Genomic DNA, 15,546 nt, shown 5'->3' on the forward strand with positions numbered 1-15,546 from the left:
GGATTTCCACAGTCCTCAGGCACTACTGGCATATCTTTCTAAATGATTCTGAAGAACATCTTAGATTAAATATTCTTCAAAAATCCAGGGGGCCTGCCCCTTAGCTCAGTTCTTTAAGTGGCTGCTTCAACAAAGCAGTCAGCCTCAGGTTGCTGTGGTTCAATCCCCACTACTCAAGCCAGTCAAACCTGCCCTGAAGGCATTCGGAGCAAAAAAAAAATATTCTTCAAGAATCCATCAGAACCAGCCGTGTTTCAGAGAACGAGAATCTGGCAAGTCAAGGCCAAAGGGCCCCAGAGGGCCATGAATTATTCACCCAATGCCTTATGCACACAATCTGTACTTTGTGTATCCAGGCAAGACAAAGAAAGTGCTACAGGGACCCACAGGCCTAGTTTATAGAGCATTATTCTGAGCTGCTTGGTGAAAGGAAGAGAATCTTTTTTCTCTTCCCAAGTTCTGTAGCTTTGGGATAAGATGGAAGCAGAGAAGACAAAGTAAAGAGGTGACCCTGGAGGGAGATGGAGGACTCATCTGACCATTGACTAGAGCCCTAACATTCTTTGGCAGAGTCTGCTATAATTTCTCTGGGTGCATTTTTTTCTCCCTGGGGGTTGGTCTCATATACAAAACACAGTGACCTTGAGAAGCAGTGGGACCCTTCCGAACACTGCTACTTGCATTTCTGTGTTCATGGGCTTCCAAAGCAAGTGTGAAACTTGGAAGTGGTTCTTCATTCTTCAAAAGACTTAGTTACATTTTTTTGGACTTACGTATCAAGATTGGAACTCCACACAAGTACATGACCTGCCATTCCACTAGCTAACTTCAGAGAGATGAGAACTGGTAATATTTTGGACACTGATAAAGAAGGACTTTTGTAAATAATGAAGAACAGCAGCAAGCACAACTAAAAAATGCCCGTGAGAATGTCTTTATACATTTGCATACCCCCAGCAACTTAACTCTTAAATACACACAGGTAGAATAAATGCTTAATCATTTAATATCTGGATTTTTTGTAATTTTATTCCAGCATTAATCTGCTGCTCTAAGTGTTTATCAGTATTCTAGATTGTACTTCAATCCCAAAGGATATTCTTTTGGGAAAATACTCCATGGAAGACATTGTTGGAGCAACTTTTATTATTCATTCGTGTGTTTTAAAAGTGGACCTGAATAGAAATGCTTTTTGCTAAGTAAAAATACATCACTTTCTATGATCTAATTGTACAATTGGTTAGAATTTCTATCTACTGGTTCAAGGCGAAACTTGGTTTCAGTGAATTTGTTTTTAATAAAAATGTGTTATCTATGATAAATATATTTCACTTTGTTCAAATGGATTTGATTGGGAAAACATATTGAGCAGAAGTACTGGTAGAGCTTAATTTCATTGCTTTGAGAAAACGTATTGAATGCTGGTTTGAATTAAATTCTATTTGTTTTAATAAAAGTGTATTGGCCTGAGTGTACATATATTTGTTTTAGTGGCAGTGCATTGGATCCAATAAAACTATATTGGCTTCACTGCTTATGTCTCCTGTTCAGAGAAAATGGATTGAGTAGAAAATGAAATAGGCACGAAGCAGCCAGCCCGAGGTCCCAGTTGGTGAAAGCACCCAAGTAAGCCGGGAGGGAAGGAGCTTCTGTGGACTTTACATCAATGGATGCTTTTACATTTACATACTTTTTACTACCAAAGACTCAGATGTGATCCTGAATAGCCCCCATAAAGAAGGCAATTTTCAGGAGCAGTCCTTTCCGTGGGCAAGTTGTAAGGCTGCCCAAGACACCAGGGGAAGATAAGATTTTATGACCTCCAAGAGCAGGTTTGTCAACGTCCCTTAAGCTGTATACAGGCCTCATTGGTTCCAGTAAGATGCTGCCTACCAAGCATGCCTAAATCCCTTCAATGAACAGAAGAAGAGTCGTGAGTATTCCCCACAGATGGTGCTGGCCCATCAGCATTGAAATGGGTCTGACTCTGAACTGATTAAAAAGGGGGAAGAATTGAAACAAGTGTTACCCTGAGACACGTAGCAGAATTACTAGGCTTCCCAAAGATTGTAGATCTTCGGAGAGGAATCAGCTCCCGGGAGGGAGCTTACACTGGCACTGCAGTGTAGAAAGTGGCAGCCCATGCAAAGTGCCACGCCATACTGTGGAGCTGCCTGTGGCTCCCAGATGCTGGACCACAGAAGCGCCTTTGAGTTGGGTGCCCTGACCCAAAAGCTGGCACTAAAGTAATGAGGATTAATAAAAAGATTGACTGTTAGTCTTATATGACTATCTTTCTATTAAGGGAATATGTGTTTTGAATTGTTTCTTTTTCCTCAGAAGATGAGCTTGATCTGACTCTTCTACCCAGTTTCATTTAGCCTTGATGAGAAATAAATGCAAGCGCTACTTTCATTAACACCTTTGCTCCAATTGAACGTGCTAACAAGCTGTAGACTTCAACTTTCCTGCTAATAACTGCTAATTCTCCAGTAGTATCATTACCAAGGAACCCTGAGTCCTTTGTATATATTTGCTCATACTTTTCTGAATGCCTGAATTTCTTATAGGACCTTACAAGGTTAAAGAGGAAAACTTATCCACAGGGTTTTTCCCCCTATGTGCAAATATTCCCAATTAGATACTGGGAATCAAGGAAAAAACGTATTTTGTGATAGAGAAATTCTCTGAGTTGTCCTTGGATATTTGAGGCTATGACCCCAGGGATGGAGCACAGGTACCTCCCTTGGTCAGAATGTAGTATTTTATTTATTTATTTATTTTTTTTTGGTACCAGGAAACGAACTCAGGACCTTGCACTTACCAGGCAGGCACTTATTCTACTGAGCTATCTCCCCAGCCCCAGAATGTATTATTGATTCTACATATTGTATGAATGTGATGTGGAGTGAGATGATTTTAGATAATCTGAGAATATCAGAAGGGAAATGAGACAAAGGGAAGCAACTTGTCATTTTTTAAGAAGTTATCAGGAACCTGATTCACCTATAGAAATCTGGGAGCTGATGCAGAACCCATGTCTTAGTGTGAGTGCATTCAAGGGGCAAGAGAGCTGAGATATCTATACACCACTAGATATTTATGCATAAATTCCCATCCTCATTGGTTGAGAGCTGCTCTGGTGGAGCTTTAAGAGCAGGTACAATGTGCTCCATTTGTCAGAAAAACAACCTTAAGGCAAAGAGTGCAGTTGGCAATGGTAAGGTAGAAGGTAAGGACACGGCGCTGCTCAGGTCTGCTATCCCACGAAGCCCATTTTATAGACAGACAGTTTTCTAGGGTTACACAGGTAGTAAGTGGCATGGGATGCATATGGTCTCAGCCTCTGCCTTACTTGAAAGCCAATGGCTTGAACACTTAGCTACGCTGCTCCAGCCGTGCTGTCCAGCTGAGCAAACTGGCATAATTTCAAAATCACATTTTGAGGGAATTTTCCACTGAGGGTGGGGGCTGAATATCACAGGTCAGAGATGGGAACAGAAACACTATACTGTTTGAGCAGGCTCTGGGAATGGTCACACAGTGTGGTTTATGTTAGAATGAACAAGATCTTGGTATTGACACACCTGTTTACTAGATCCTTGTCCCATGGCAGATCTCTGGCTAATTGTCACAGAAGTGGCCATGCGATCGAGTGCTCCTGGGCTGTTTTCTATGAGCTGGAGACTCCCAGCTGCCTCCCAATTCTGCCAGCTCTCATGTCATTCAGCAGTTTGTTCCTTTTCATGTTCATCCTTTTGCAATTGGCTTTTCCATTTCAGCTGTGCTTGCTAGTGCTAGCTGCTTTGTGAAGTAAGTTATGATGACTTTGTGCTATAAAATAAAACAGCAATCCTCACAGCTGTTTTGATTCCATTTAATGAAATGGTGGTGACATGTGAATATCACAGTGGCAGAGATGCGGATGGCTTGCTGTGGCTGCTGAGAGGAGAAAGATCAGTATTACTCCCCACGCTAATATCTCATATGACAATTCTGTAGTTATCATTGCTCTGTGTCAGTGGATGGTGGCTGCCCAGCTCCCTTTTACCCCTATGTGCAAATATTCCCAATTATATGCTGAGAGTCAAGGAAAAGATGTATTTTGTGATGGAGAAATTCTCTGAGTTGTCCTTGGATATGTGAGGCTATGACCCCAGGGATGGAGCACGGGGAAATGAGACAAAGGGAAGCAATTTGTCATTTTTTAAGAAGTTATCAGTAGCCTGATTCTCCTATAGAAATCTGGGAGCTGACATAGAACCCATGTCTTAGTGTGAGTTCATTCAAGGGGCAAGAGAGCTGAGATATTTATACACCACTAGATATTTATTCATAAATTCCCATCCTCATTGGTTGAAAGCTTCTGTCCCCATCTCTGACCTGTGATATTCAGCCCCCAACCTGATTCAGTGGAAAATTCCCTCAAAATGTGGTTTTGAAGGGAGAGACTTCAACGCATATCAGTGGAGCCCTATGGTTTTCTTTTTCTTCTTCTTCTTTTTTTTATTACTTACAAATACAATAGGATATACAGGGAAGAGATGATACGTACAGCATTGTGAAGAGAGTCGAAATATTTCAGCAGAAAGAAGCACACAAACAACAATTCCTGTCATTCAGGAACTCAGAAAGTACAGCATCTCTGGAGAGCCAATGGTGTATGTGTCATCTCATCAAGAAGTGCTGGAGAAATCTTTGGTTTCTCCTTTCTTCGCTGCACATAAAGCGGAAAGAGTGATGCTGGGAAGATATCAGACAGCAAACATGGAGGCAAGTCAGGAAGCCAGTCTGGTCTTCAATCAATTATGCGAGAGTATTATCAAATCAATGAATTCACAGTGTGAATGCTTGCGGCAGATGGACGAACACTTGTCGGCTATCTGGGGCTGTGAGGGAGTCAGATTTATTTTCAAAGCTTGTTTGTCTCATTTCTTCTGCCTGGTGCTGGAAGGCAGAGCATGCAGCTGTGATTTTTCAAATGCAAGAGATCTCCAACTATTTTATAGCTCATGAGATTGGCCTCCACGAGCTAGACGCTACAGGACTTCTAGCTTTTTCTGCTAAGAATGAGGACAAAAGGGTGCGGATTTAGCAAGGACCCTCTTTCTTTCTCTGTGCTATAGTTCTTAGCAATGGAAGAATCAAGCAGCAATTTTCCATCATTGGCCCCTCAGACTTGGCTGTGACAATGGGGATTTGCTGTACTCTGACCTCAAGGATGAGGCTTACAGGAAAGGAAGAGAAAGCTTCCATCTGAGGTATATCTATGTTAGGAAGATCAGTATAACTAGTCAGCTTTCCATTAATGTAACCAAATACCTGAAAGAGTAAACTGATAAAGACAGAAGGTTTACGTTGGCTCACGCTTTCAGATGCTTCAGTCCCTGATCTCCTGGTCACTTTGCTTTGGGCCTGTGGGGAGGCAGCACATCATGATACAGCATGTGATAGAAGAACCCCATTTGCCTCATGGCTGGTAATGAAAGAGAGAAGGAGGATGGCTCCGCAATCCCTTTTGGTGGCATGCTGTCAATAACTGGAAGGTTTTTCATCAAGTTTCTCCTCTTAAAGGTTCTACCTCCTTCCAATAACACCAAGCTGAGCACCAAGGCTTTAACACAGGAGCCACTGGAAGGACATTCTCATCCAAACTGTAGCAGGAGATGAGCTCTTCAGCACTTGGCAGTGTTGCTAGTGGACCCTGGGCAGTGCTATCAACCCTTCCCACTACCAAGGCTTCTACAATTCTCAATTGGAAGAGAACTTAAGATGAGTCTTCACCTGAGCTAATGTAGGAGAAATGGGATTGTGTCTGGTAAGTTCATAACATTTGCTCCAAAAGCATTTTCAGTTTTCTTCTTATGGGAGGAATCATGGTTGCCATTTTGGATATCGGGCCAAGTGGAAATGCATTTATGGCCTTTAAGTCAAGCAAAGAGTCAGTGAACATGCTAGGCATAAATTTACAGCCTTCCATCCTGGTGCAAGACCAAGAAGTTTATCAGGCAACTTCTGAGTACTTGAGGGCAGACTCTCCAGGGGTAGTGGAAGTTGGTTAGAGTCCCAGGCTGTCTGCCTCCGGGTGGCCATTCATTCTCTCCCTTGTTTACCCATTTAATCAGTTGGCAGCAAACCTTGAGTAGGCCACTATTTAACCCTACCCCACTACCGACTAGTGAAATTAGACTTTCTGCATTGTTGTATCACACAGTCAAGGTTGAATCTGTGATAAGCACTGAAGAAAGCACAGTGCGCTGAATTTCATCACTGTCCTCATTGTCTGTGGTCCATGAAGTACAAGCGCCATGACAGAAGTAAGCTTGGGCTTCTGATGGAGGCAGAGAGAAGCAGCCCCTCCTGTTCAGACAGGGCAAGCACATAAGGAAGTATATGGTGCAGCGACTGGGTGGAGAACCTGACATTGAGTTGATAAAGAAGATGCAGAGATTCCAAATTAACCAAAGGGTGGGAAAGCAAGTTGGACAAAGTCCTAGAAAGTCTCCAAGGGGCCTAATGTAGTCTATGTGTGCAACACAGAGATGGAGAAGGTGGTGGGTGGGGAGAGGTGAGCTACACCTGGCCATGAAGGATTTGGTGGGCCGGGAGGGGTAGTTCAGCCCATGGTTTATTGGAAAACCTATTGAAAGAAGTATTCAAGAAGGTTTCAATGGCAGAGAAATCATCCTGATAGTAGAATGGGAAAATAACTATGAGTGAGCTATGTACAGTGACAGAATGAACACAGCAAAATCATTGAGATTAAGATTGAGATTGAGGATTGCCTCTTCAGGGGACATACAGATAGTGAGATTTTCTTGAAGAAATAATTGCTATGAAACTTGTAGAGTTGTTTTGGGCAAGCAGTCTTTAGAAAGTCAAGAACTGAATTTAAAATTAACAAATTAAAAGTTTGCTCCAATTATATGCTTTTGTATCTGTAGATACAAATATATTTGATTTTCTAAAGAAATCACTTCTGGCTCGAGATTGTTTAAGGGGGATGGTGTCTGATGTTTTCTGACCTCCACCTCTAATAGCATTAGCAATTGTAGGGTTAATTATAACCCAGCTTTTGTTGTCAGAAAAATGTGAATTTAAGTCCCATCTCTGTCCAAATGAATTGTACAATCTTGATGGATTTATTTTACCTCCACTACAGATTCTTCATCTATAAAAAAAGGATAGTAATAACTTCTTCGGGTCAGGGGAGATAGCTGAGTGGTCTAAGTGCCTGCCTGGCAAGCACAAGAACCAGGGTTCCATCCCCAGTACCACATGCCACACTGGCTCTGCCCCCAGGCACACCATACCCGCCACTGAAATTGGGTGTGTTGGTGCACACTTGTAATCCCAGCACTGGGGAGGCTGAGACAGGAGGAGCACTATGAGTCTGAGTTGTGTAGGGAGACCCTATACCAAATAAATAAATAAATAAATAAATAAATAAATAAATAAAATAACTGCTTCCCAGTGCACACAATAATATATTGCAGTAACAGAGCCTGGCACATCAGGACACTCAGATATAGCAGAAGGCAGAAAAGTACAAAAGAACAAAAACAGATGAGGGAATGTGATGACCCACTAAGTCGTGCATATATCTGTTGCTCTAATCTGGCTGACCTGGCAACTTATATTTATTTATATTTTAATCAAAGGGGAAAGAATTCCTTGTCGCTGTGTAGGTCACAGTGCCTTCACCCAGTCATCATAACCCTGTGCAGGACAGTAGGAACCTCATGATTTCCACTCAGAGCTGCTGAACCGAAGCCCAGTTTGCAGAATGACCTGCCTCTGCTCCCGTGGCTCTTGCCTGCTCTGAAACAGGAGAGAATTTGGCTCCTTTCTCATGATATCTACAGTAACCCATCAACTGCTGAGCTGAAAGATGTGTTCAGCACTCCCCTTTCCCCTTTAATGTGCCATTAAATCAAATACTCTATTAGCAGAATTAGTTCATTCAGTGTCTGTACTGCAACATCCTGTGAATTGCACGATGTCTCTTGCAAATGGCCCTGCACTCTGGGGTCTATTTCAGCAGTTTATATCCTGCGGAGGAGGGCCGAGCTGCCCAAGGATCTGACTGCTTTCCTCAAAGTGAAATATTACAGCTTCCACAAAGGATAATTATTTGGATCATTTTGCCGTGTGCAAACCTGGCGAATCCTAAGTGCTGTCGATCAGGCTCTGGCCCAAAGCCTGCTGTCCTCACACCTGCAGCCCAGGCCTGCCTTGGCCATAACTGTCTCAGCTTTTCTACTCTGTCTAGGTCCATCCCAGGGCCTGGTGCCAAAAGACGTCTTTGATGAGATTTAAAATGTGGAGAGAATCTAATCACTAAGGCAGGGCTATGAGTTGACACTCAGCAGTCATGTTTTTATTCTCACTTACTTATACTTGTCATTCAAGAGATGTGGAAACCAGCAATGACAACTTCTATGGCTCTGTCACTCTGCTCTAATGCTCTAAAAATTAGCAAGGTTCTCAAGCACGCGTGTCACATTCAGCCTGGATGTGTTGAGCAGAGGTTCAATTCTTTGACACCTAGGTTTTGACACTTCAGTGGGCATCCTGGCTGTGCCTCCTTCTTGCCCAGATGCACTTAGCTGGGATGCATTTAGTTTATTACGCTCTCTTTTTCTAGAAGAGAAAGTTAATATGTTAGGAGAGTCTTTGCTGTATTTATGCCAGGTAAACCTTAGAATAACATATGGGTAAATATTTAACAGATTTCCAGGACAAAGCATGGTGTAAAGCTTGCCTATTTTCCTGGCATAACTACTTTCACTGTGGTTTATTCAAGCTACTGACACATTACTAAATTCAGATCTGGGAAGAAATGTTTGTACACTACCATTACACAATGATACTTCCATGAATGTAATCCCAAGAGTAGTATACAACAGTAAACTACAGTAAAATGATCAGAATGGGATGAATTTAGACTAATCAATAGTTTTTTCAAATGTAGTGCATTTAATTATAAATTGGGTAATTAAGCCTCTAATAGCTAGGTTTAATACCTGACCTGTGAAATTTCTCAAAATTTAACAACTGGCTCTTGCAAGCTAATATAAGGCAACTCTTGCACACCACTGCATTTAAGAGTATAAAATGATACTCCTTAATTATAACCACTCCAGGCCATGTGGGCAGCAAACGTTCAGCAGTGGGTCTCCACATGGTGATTCAGAGACTCAGGCTTTCTCCATTTTGAAACTGCATGAACTGCTTAGGATCTGAGAGTTCCTATTTCCCTCCAGGAGTTGGGGAAAGAACACAGAGGATTTCGCACAAGTGGTTTTGAAGGGTCAGGATTGGACTTTTGTCCATGTTCCACTGGGCTGTGATTCTGTCATGTTCATTCCTAACTGCAAGGAAGGCTGGGAAATATTGTCTGGAAAACCATGTGCGCTCAGAGAAGAAATGGGATTAGTGGGTACTTTGATTGCTTCTTCCCTAGTACATCTTAAGACTGATTCCTTGATTATGAAGTTAGACATTGATAAATGAAATTATACCCATGCTAAGAGCCAGGCTAAATACTATTTTCCATCACTGAACTTTGACAGTGTTGTGGCAGTTGTGTTTGTTGGATTTTCTAAGCTCAATGAATCATCCCTCTATCCACATATCCAATAAACCTTCATCCAGGTCCTGTGTTAGTTTCTCAGGATACAGAGATTTTCAGGAGTTTCTCATAATCCAGTGAGGAACCAGGCAAGTCAAGGCCAAAGATGTGATCTAGTCAGGGAGAAAGAGCTAAACATCTGGGAAGACTAAAAAATATATCATAATGAAACAACTGATATGTTCTAGAAAGCTATGTGAGTACAATTTTCTAGGTATAGAAGGTGGAGGATCATTTCAGGCAAGAAGGATGTCGTATATGAAGTTGGAAGAGTGGCAGAGTATGTTGATCCATGAGTAGATGGGCTTATGTCAAACTGTAAAGAGTTTTATATGGAGCATGCAGGAGTTTGGAATTTTCCTGGAGGTCCCTGCTGGTCAGAATGGAGGATGAGTATCTCCAGAAGGCATGCAAATGCAAATGCAAATGCAAATGCAAATGCAAATGCAAATGCAAATGCAAATGCAAACTTTCTCCATTTCTTGACAGTGAGAGAATCAAAATCATTCTTGAGAAGTCCTAGAAAGGACTGAGTACATATCAGAGGGCCCACTCATCATCCCGAGCCAGTCCTGTGGTCAGTGCAAACTGTTGGCCTATGCTATCACCTGTCACACCCCTAGCCTGAGCAATGGCACCTACCTGAAGCTCAAGGACTAAGAGGGGGAGAGGGTAGTTCCCCAGAGAAAAAAGCCCAAGAAGGTACTGAAGGAAGGGGAGGGACTTCCAGGTCACCCCGTTAGCAGCTGGCACTACAGATAGGAAAAAGAAGTAGACAGCCACACCAAGAGTTGTCATATTCAGTAGGGATTAAGTAGGTACGAGAATGAGAAGAGTATTGCTTTTTGCTTTGCAGCTCTTGAATTAATGGGAGGACCAACTGAACAAAGAGGGCACTGCTTTTCCTGGCTAGAACCAGGTGGAAAGCTGGGTGCCCGGCACCTCTTTCTCTCCAGTCTGCAATAGGAACCAGTGTCCCATCCTGCTTCCTTGTGAGCTCCTCCCTTGTTGGCTTCTGGGAAGAGCCAGTGGTTTCATGGTGGGCATTGGCAGAGCGCCAACTCATGGACTCTCGGAGCCAAGCCAAGAAAGCTCGGCCACAAAGCAGATAAGCTGAGCAGGTAATGTGGGCACCTCACAGCTCCCCTCCTGCTAACAAATGGCTCAAGCTGGAACCACAAAGCCCAAAACAGATCTTGATGTGCTGCTCTGGAAAAGGGACCCACATCCTATCTGTCACTGTCCACATACCTGATCCTTTATAGGGTGGATACAGCAGCAAGAGCCAGACCTGGAATCCACACAAGCCATGCTGGAATTTCAGTTCTACATACAACAAGCAGGGGTGTGGGGCAAATGACTTGAACCCCCAACCTCGGCTGATTGTAGCAGTAGCTGGAGTGACAATATCACTCTTCAGGACTATGAAGATTCAATAAGAACCTAGCTAAGATACCTGGCCTCCATGTGGAAGACACTAGACACTCAATAAAGCTAGTTAGCTCCATAACAAAACATGGATACTTGTTATTTAATAGGTACTACTATGTGCGCCATGTACTTTTTTGTGCATTATGTCATCCTTAGGCCACCAAGGAAATCTTCTAGCCTTACGGGCGAGGAGAGAGAGGCACAGCTGGTAAGCAGAGAGCTGGGATCCCCCCCCCCCCGTCCCAGGTACTGGGGATTGAATCCAGGGCCTTTCCAGTGCCTTTCTATTTTTTGGTGGAGCCGGGAATTGAACTCAGGCCCCTGCACTTGCCAGGCAAGCACTTATTCTACTGAGCCATCTCCCTGCCTCCAGGGCATTTCTATATCCCCAGCCCTTTTTATTTTTTTGAGACAGGGTCTTGATAGAATTTATATTCTCCTGTTTGAATCTCCTGAGTTCTGGGATTAAAGGCATGTGCCAGAACCCTCAGTTGAAATCTGGGATATGAACTCAGGTGGTTGGGGTCTGAGAAGGCCAAGAGAGCCTGGTTTGTTTGCAGTGGCAGAAGCAGCTGGGGACAAAGCCTGAGGAAGGAGTGGCCAGACTTCATTATCACTTGGTGTTGCTGGCAGCTGACCCCTTGTCTGTCAAACTTTCTACAAATGTGAGCTGATCCAAGGGTCCAACTATTGAATTGTCCAGGGTGAATGGCTCATGGGAGGAGTATAAATTGTGCTAAGTAGCCATTAAAAATTTACAGCCACCATGTAATTTTAGGATCTTCATTTTTCAGTGTAAAAATGCTACTTGCCTCCAAAGTATGAAGCAACAGAATAATGCCATTGAAAAGGACCCTCCGGGAAGACTTTCTTAGTACTACATGACTAAGTTACTTCACTACTTTCTTCCTATTTGAACTCAGCAAAGCTCTGAAGCCTGGGCTTGGGTAAATTCTAGAGTTCTCCTCAGAGCACACATTGTACTTGTAGTAAAGGGCCTCTTGTTCCTTCCCGGCCTGGTAAGGGGCCTTGGAGAAGGTCACTCATGGGAATAACAGATTTAACCTCAAGTGAAGTTAAATGGAAGGAAAGCCGAGGAGCCAGGGCAGGGTGGCAAATCTACTCTCAAGAGCCAGGGTGGCAATTTGTTGCCATTGTAATGATAAATTGCTATACTGGCTGAATTAAAAATCATAATAACAATAACAATTAACATTTCTGTAGCATGTACAGTGCTCCAGTAAAATATTCTTTTAAGGTCACAATATACCTTTATCATTACATTGTCACAGTCTGTCTATAATAATAGCAACACTAGCTAACAGTTATTGAATAATTACTGTGCTAGCTTTATTTCCATTATCACATTAATCTTCAAAACATCACAACCATGCTCAGAGCAGGGTGCTTTTATTATTCCCATTGCTCGGATAATAAAACCGGTTTACACAGTTGGTGGCTGAGCTGTGTTGCCACACAGGGGAGCGGCATTTCGGGCTCACTTCTTACTCCCAGAGCGAATGGCTTTCAGAAAAGCCCAGGGTGATGGATGTTCCCCTTTTCTTTTTCTAACACACCTGATCACTCAAAAAATGTGTCATTCTCTGGGTGTGTGCCATGCGCACTTGTATGTGCTTCCTTTTATCCTCCCCCAGCTCATACTGCTTCTTTATGGCACGTTGGTTGGAACGTGGGCCAGATGTGCTCTCCACGCACGCAGCTTCATTTTGCTCTAGGCATCTGCTGGACTCCTCCAGGAACTCACCTGAAGCTTGAGCTCCCGTGAGAAGCTGCAACCACCTTCAGTGGCGTGGAGGGAGAGGTCGTTTCTGAACCCAGGGCGTTGCTCTTGGCCTTGGGTAGACGGCGAGGAGAGGACGATGGGAAAAGATGAAGGCAGCCCTTGCCCCAAGCTGAGATAAGGGGACTAAGACCTGTATGTGGTTGTGCCAGGATGGCAAGAGCAGGAGTGGGCCAGGGCTGCCATGGCATGCCTCTCTGGCCCTGGGAGAAGGGTGTCTGTCATTACTTAGCAAGACAAGACTTCTCTGAACCTGTTTTACTCTTCCGTCATTGCTGGGACAAATGACACTCAAAATGAAGGAAGGAAAGGTTTATTTATTTAGCTCACAGTTACTGGAGGTTTTCATACTTTAAAACTGACTGAACTACGTAGCAAGACCTCGGAGCCTTATTTGCTCAGGAGAGAGGGTCAGTGCCTCTGTCTTCTCCAAACATCTCTCTGCTCGAGGCAGCTTCAATCACAGACACTGCTGCCCCCACACTACAGGGTCCAGAGGAGAGGCTGGGGTGCCGCTGTGTCCAGGATGACCGGCCCTGCACCTCCAAGACACCGCCTGCCTGCAGGAGGAGCAGAGCATATGCTGCCAGTTTAGCGGTTTGCACCTCTCGGGCCCCGCCCCTTGAGCCCCGCCCTGGTTCTCTGGCCCCGCCTCTCAAGCCACTGGCTGCTGCTTGAGCGGAGTCTGCCCCATGACTTACATGAGGCTTTGCGGGGACAACTAGACACAAACCATAACAGAACCCTTTAAAAAACATTTTAAATTACAAATAGAAATTGTATATATTTATCAGGTACAACATGTTTTGAGATCTGTATACCACTGTAAAGTGTCCAAAATGAGCTGGTTAACATATGCACTCCCTCACACGCGTATCATTTTTTGTGATAGCTTAAAATCTACTCTCAGAAATTTTCAAATATACGGTATATAGTTATTAATCAGAGCTATCGTGTACAAGAGAGCTATTGAACTTCTCCCTCCTACTTGAAATTTTGTATCCCTAGCACCAAGGCCCACTTCTGGTGCCCACCACTCCTCTCTGTTCTTCCAAGTGTTCAACATTTTTAGGTTCTACATGTACGTGAATGAGATCACGTGGTGCTTCTTCTCGTGCCTGGCTTATTTTAGTCACCATCATATTCTTCAGGTTCATCCATCTAGTTGCAAGTGACAGGGATCCATTCCTTTTTGAAGCTAAATAGCATCCTATTATTTGCACGTACCACCTTTGCTTCCTTCATTCACAGGCATTATCAATGGCAGGTGGAACAGAAGGGTCAATGGGGTTGACCCAGGCAAAGCAGACTTGGGTCACTTTGCTTTGCTTGCAGAATGAAGTGGGAAGGCTTACACATTACAAATGAGTTTTGTTCTGAAAATTTGCCATCCTTTGGCTCCTCTGGTTGGCTCTGATCCTGAAGGGGTAGAGCCGGAGCACCGTCAGCAGAAACCCAAAGACAGCAGGCACTTTAATGTTGAGTGCCTTTTTAAAAAAATCTTTTGAGGTTAGCTGCCTTGTGCTGGATCATTTCTTCTGCCTCTACCTAATTTTATAGATTTGCCTCCCAGAATCTATGAAGCTTTTTGAGATTATTCCAGCAATGGAAAGAGAGATAGCTAAATAGTCTGCCATACAGAGTTACACCCTGCCATCTTTTTTTTTTTTTTCCCAGAACTGGGGATTGAACTCAGGCCCTTGAGCCTGCCAGGCAAGCGCTTATTCTACTGAGCCATCCCCCCGACCCCCACCCTGCCATCTTGTTGGGGGATCCTGTTCATGTGTACACACAAATACACACACACACACACACACACACACACACACACAGAGAGAGAGACAGAGAGACAGAGAGAGAGAGACAGAGACAGAGACAGAGAACTACAAAAAAATTGAAACAATACAGATGGCACACAGGGACAGAAATGACACCATTCTCTAGGCACCCTGTATTCCAAAAGCCTTCTTTTCCACTCACCGTACCCCACAATACACTATAATAGCGTATGTTTGTCCTTGTGATTCTTTTCTCCTGGTTTGCATAAGCTGATCATGCAAAACAAAGTAAACCATACAACTAGAGGGTTTTATGCATATAAGTTTTATACTATATGGAGACAAAAATCTCCACGTTGTACAGAAGCTGATCCTTTCTCTGAACCTTCAGCCAACTGTACCCTGTTAGCCATTTGGTTATTGCTTGGATACAGTTTTTGAATTGCTGATGGGGTTTCAGGGTTAACTGTGCACCTGAGGAAGCTGCCTGGGCTTAGGAGTCTGACCTGGGTTTGAATTTCCTTGGAGAGGACGTGAGTCACAATATCTGTAAAATCCTTTCTAGCACTGTAGACATTGTAGATAGTCTATAAATCTAGGACTAACAGCTTAGGGCTTTGTATGTGTAAACATTATGTCACTTGCCCTCATTTTGGGCTGGCCAAATAGCTCAGTGGATTAAAGCACCTGCAAGCAGGTGCAGGGGCTGGGGGCTCAATCCCCAGGCCTGCCATGCCAGCCCCGCACCCAGGGCCTCACTGAGAGGGCAGTTGAGACTGGGCGTGGTGGCACACACCTGTAATCCCAGCTCTTGGGAGGCTGTAAACAGGAACATCCAATCTAGTAGTGAGACCCTGAACACCCTGTAGACCCTTTGTTAAAATACAAAAAAAAAAAAAAAA

This window comes from Octodon degus, unplaced genomic scaffold, assembly GCF_000260255.1.
Source record: "Octodon degus isolate 3935 unplaced genomic scaffold, OctDeg1.0 scaffold00015, whole genome shotgun sequence".
Lineage (NCBI taxonomy): Eukaryota > Metazoa > Chordata > Mammalia > Rodentia > Octodontidae > Octodon > Octodon degus.